Source organism: Triticum dicoccoides, chromosome 2A, assembly GCF_002162155.2.
Source record: "Triticum dicoccoides isolate Atlit2015 ecotype Zavitan chromosome 2A, WEW_v2.0, whole genome shotgun sequence".
In the NCBI taxonomy this organism is placed as follows: Eukaryota; Viridiplantae; Streptophyta; class Magnoliopsida; order Poales; family Poaceae; genus Triticum; species Triticum dicoccoides.
Window position 1 is genome coordinate 695,780,610 of NC_041382.1, and position 5,383 is coordinate 695,785,992.

Below are 5,383 nucleotides of genomic sequence, written 5' to 3' on the forward strand. Positions count from 1 at the left end.
ATCACTGATCTATGCAGAACTAAAACATTCAGAAATAACTATGAACATGGATACACCATTTCTTGTGGTGGGAAGCAATACAAAAGCAATATATGCACCATAGATTTATAGAATCCCAAGCCGATTAAGAACCATAATAGTGTGAATGGGCTAAAGATTGAATTGCGCTAGCATAGATCGAATATACAGAATGTAGGGCTTACCAAGCGTAGTGAACAAATTGAGATCTTGGTGGATCTTCAGATGACCTCACCAAGGGGCCTTTGATTCAATCGAGCCCTAGGATGGTTGGTTGTTGGCGGCGGCGGCTCGTGGGATTTTTGCAGGATTTTGGGGTTATATGTAAAGGGAATTGGGCAACGGGAAACCCTAGGTTATGTGGGGATTGGGGCTTGGACAAGAAAGGAAAGTACATACTACATGCTTATATTATGAAGGGGATTGGGCAACGAGAATCCGGTAATTAGTTGCAGCAACAAACATTATAATTCTAGATGTTATGTTTTAACAATGATATGATGGAATGGTGTGCCTCCCTTGTCAACAACACAAGATCAAAATGTCTATGCATGAATTATCACTCATCTATGCGAGGTTTTTGGGCGAGGACACATGGGGTGGTCATCAAGAAGACCTTGTGGACGTGCAACTTGATGTTGTATTCTTGGTCCAAGAGCTCGAACACGCACATGTCCCACTTCTCCAGGTTGTTCTCCATGGCGAGTGCGCCCCATCCAGCGCTCAACACCGCGTGGGGACACTCACTGCCAGTGTACTTGTACCAGACCTTCCACGGCTTCGCCTACGGGTCCCATAGCGTCATTGTCCTGCTGTCTTTAGGGAGGAATGTTTCCATGAACTTGCGAGATGATCTGCAGTTGCAGGTCGATCACAATCAGTCAGAGAGCAACACAATTTTAGAATATGAGTTTCGAGAGAAGAAACTGAATTGATCAATTACCATGAAGTACAGGCATAGACATTGTTGTGCTTCATTGCCTTGACGGTGAAGGGCCTCATGGATTTGAAACTCCGTGCCCTCTCCATGGCATTGTCCTTCTCCCATTGAGTTACTAGACGCCTCTGCGATGTTAATCCCAGCCTTCTCGTAACCCTTATGAGAACTAGTATAAAAAGATGAAGACTATATATATGTGGATAGTTCACTTCAAGTTTGTTCTAATTAGTACCAGAAGGTTGGTTTACAGGAAGGAAGGAAGGAAGAAAGAAGATTTTCCTTTGCCGGGTTGGTTTTCATCATTGCTCTTGTTGAACATCGTGAACTGGGCCTCCATACCATATTTGTTACCAAAAGATATGTGCCTGCACATGGATTTTGGCGTGAATACACATGTACGAACTATAGGCGGGCAAATTTCATTAGCTCGATGACAAGAGCATATAGATAGGAATCATTTTATAGTACAAGACCAGTGCTATATCTAGCTACCAGGGTCAAAACTGACACACCATCTAAGCCATCTCAAACAATATGTATGTGTGTGCACATGTAAAACAAGTACTACTCATTTTGAAATAGATTCTTGATTGGATGCTTCTTCTTAGTTACCTGCAAAATTTCCACTTCATGTTGCCCCTTTAGAAGCTCTTTTAGATGCTGAAACAACAGACCTGGTATAAACAATTAAAGGAGCAGTAGAGCTTTTCCCATCAGCCTGGGACTCTTGGATGGTCGACTAGCAAACTCTACTTACAATGGTTGTGCACATAGGTTAGCCAAAGAACAAGAGCCTATTAATCATTTGACAACATTTATCCATCACAACAGTTAATTTGAATTCAATCCATTAGATGCTTATTCTTAATTACCTACAAAATTGTCACCTGATGATGCTGCCTTAGAAGCTGAATCACCAAATGGAGACCTTATCTCCTCAGCCTTGGACTTCTTGGGTGGACGATGCTCCGATTCTCTTACAGTTTGATGTGCACAAGGACAATGGTTAGCTCAATAACAAGAGTATAAGAATCATTTTACAACATCAAGCCATCTCGTACCAATATATACGTAAAAGGTACTAGAAGTACTAAATATTTTGAAATCGCTCGATCAAAGGGTTCTTCTTAATTACCTGCCAAACAGTCACTTGATGCTGCTCCCTCAAAAAGCAGGATCACCAGATGGAGCTTCAGAATTTTTCCACTTTGCGAGCTTGGACTTGCTAGATTGGTCCACTTCTGCCATGATATCATCAACCTTCTTGAACCTAGCCCTCTTCCTGACAAAAAAACCATCCTCGGTCTTTTGGCAATACTCCTTTTGTTGTTGTGTTGGTTCCAGCGCATCATCCCTGCACATGCGAGCTTCACTGTCTTCCTCATTCTCCAGAGATTTTGATAATGCATCTTCCTCTGCCACTGCCTCTTCTTCTTCTGAAGCATCTTCTTTTTCTTCTGAAGCTTTATTTTGTGGTGTACCAACTGCACTGGTGTTAGTGTGAGTGTCTTCTTCTTCTTCTGGGGAAGTACAATATGCATTGGTGCTCGTGGGACATTTCTCTTCCTCTCTAGTCATGTAGATGTCCTTGTGTTGCGGCTAGGCGAGAGATGCATACGGATCCTTGCAAGAAGATTGGAAGAAAACTGTCTCTGAGAACTGTGACTGCCCGTCATAACGGAATACTAGCAGCCAGCCATACCCGACACAATGGTCCGAGAGGAACTCCTTCCATCCACGCACAAAGCGTATCTCCCCTGAGATTTTAGCCAGCTCTATGGGCCATTTATTCCTGCTTGGACCTCTCAGGAAAACCATTCATGTACACTCTTCCAAGTATTTGTGGAATCCTACTGGAATTTTCTGCAACATATGTTATCATACAAATTAATTAGTAATGGGTGACCATGTCGAGCACAACCCAAACATGCATATATGGCATTTAACCTTGCCTTCCTATAGTCCAATCCAAGCTATCAGCCACTACTCAATTGGCCTTAAATTTTGCAAAAATGTTACATATGTCTCCTTTATTTACAATCTATATGTTTTTGTAAATACAAAAGATATCAACTTTCATGAAGTAGTTTATATGTTGGATATGCTACCTCGTGTATCCTTCTGAACGGCAGAAAACATTATATAGTCCATGTTTGAAACATATTAATCAATAATTTTACAAAAAATCTATTGGGTGGAATATACTATATATGTAACGCTATCAAATTAGAGAGCACCATTCCTAAAAGTGAACCACAATGGAAAAGATAATCTTCGCAGCAATCATGCAAAATATGGTAGGTAAAAATAGAACAGCAATGAGTTAGTCTCTTTGTTTATTAATATGATGAAGAAAACTACCACTTGTTCCATAAATGAATGGGATATAAACGCCCTAAAGAAGTGGGGGTAATTTTTATCATTCTGGTCCTTCTCAACCCTTTTCTTCGACTCCTCTTCCTCTTTATCAATGTCCTTCCTTAACTTCTGCTCAATTATCTCCATTGGCTCCTCCTATTTCTCTTTCCGAATTTCTCGCTGCTCCTGATCGTCTTTCTCATTCTCATTATCCTCTCTTTCCTTATGTGACATCACATTCTTCACATTTCCCTTTCTTTTCCTCCGATCCTCCCTCTCCTTCTCCTCATCATCCTTCCTAACAACTCTTGTTTTCTTCTCTTTCTCCTCCTTGTATCTAGCCATCTTCCTCTTTGAGGAATTTTTTCTCCTCTATTTTCTTATCACCTTCATCTTTATTTTTCTTTCTTTTCTCTTTTGCATTCACATTTTCATCTTCCTCTTCCTTTAATTTGACATTTTTCTTATTATCTACCAAGCCCATAGTGCTATACCGTTTCTTATGATGTACCAAGATTGGACCTTTACTGATGGCCGTCACTCCTCCCTCTATAATACAATATAAGATGTATGATACATTAGCATAATTCTTTGCAATGGTAACAATGGCATATGATACCACTCAAGTTTCACCCGAGAGTTGAATCTATGTAGGAAACACTTTCCAAGTTTGGATTTCTGCTATGACTATTCAATGATTATTCCGAATTGTATTAGTTATTTTCAAGAACTCTCCTACAAAGGTCCTTTTGTTATAGATGTAGCTAACAACCAACATGAACATAATTTCCATATAAGCTCTTTGGGGAAGAAAGTAGAATACTATTTATCTCATATTTATATTCAAATGTTTGACACACATGTACACACCATACATCAATGCTAGGAATATATATAGAGAGTGGCCACATGCGTAATATTTTGGGGAGGCACACTTGCACATTTGTATATATTCATCTAGCTAAGCAATTCGGTTTTGATACATTATCCGATCTATCCGCTAATAGGCCTTCATGTGCTCCCCATGTTTATCCTTCTAGAGGATTTGCCAAACAAATATTAGTTTTTATTGATGAGGTTTACAAATTTGATGATTCCATTATGAAAATTTAGTAAACAAAGAAACATGCACATATTGTGTTGATATATTACCATCCATGTCTTGAGACAAGAAAGGTATGGCCCAACAAGTAACCCAACAGTTATCACAAGAAAAAATGTGGCATTATACTAACCTGCAATGTTTTAATAAAACTAAATATAACATTTGAACTAAAAATATATTTTTCCTAGTGGGGTTCTTTCTTCCATATATATAGGGCATTAGATCATTCTTCTCACATGGCCAAATTTCCAATGCGACAATGATGACACCAACACCATTGTTGTGTGTTCCACAAGAATCTATACCCCTCCCTCAAAGTGTCAAGACGGATACATCAACCTTATCAATAAAACCTCTAGTTATATCCCACATGTTGATCTATGCTCTACTAAAACATTTACGAACAATGAACATGGATACACCCATCCTTGTGTTGGGAATAACAAAAGCATGATGCACACTAGATTTATAGAATAATAAGGAGAGACATAATCATACCAATGGGCTAAAGAACTAACTGTGCAAGCATAGATCGGATATACTATAAGGCTTACCAACATTGTGAATCAATTTAAATCTTGATGGATCTGAATATCAGACCTCTAGAAGGAGCATCCATTTCAATGAAGAAGGCAAGAGTAGAGGACGACGTGATTTAGATGAAGGCCAGCATGGTTGGTTGTGGCAGCGGCGACTCGATGGACTTTGCAAGATTTGGTGTTTATAAAAGGGGTCGGAAAGGGGAAAACCCTAGGTCTTGAAAGGGGTGGAACTTCGGAGAAGTTAGGAAAGTCCAATCTTAATTTTTCGAGGCCCTTGGTTGAGGGTGTTCCGCAGAGGGTCAATCTATATTATTTTATTTAAAATCTTTAGGCAAAATAAGTTGATTTATGTTCATCTAGTATGTATTTTTAATTTTGACTATTGGTTGCTAAACTGACTTGTATTTAAAAAGGCAAGCT

General features: G+C 39.3%; 1 pseudogene; it reads right to left on the bottom strand.

Moving 5' to 3' along the window:
* Window positions 1-577: 577 nt before the first annotated feature.
* LOC119351936 lies at window positions 578-3,800 on the bottom strand (annotated as a pseudogene).
* Between the last annotated feature and the right edge of the window lie 1,583 nt (window positions 3,801-5,383).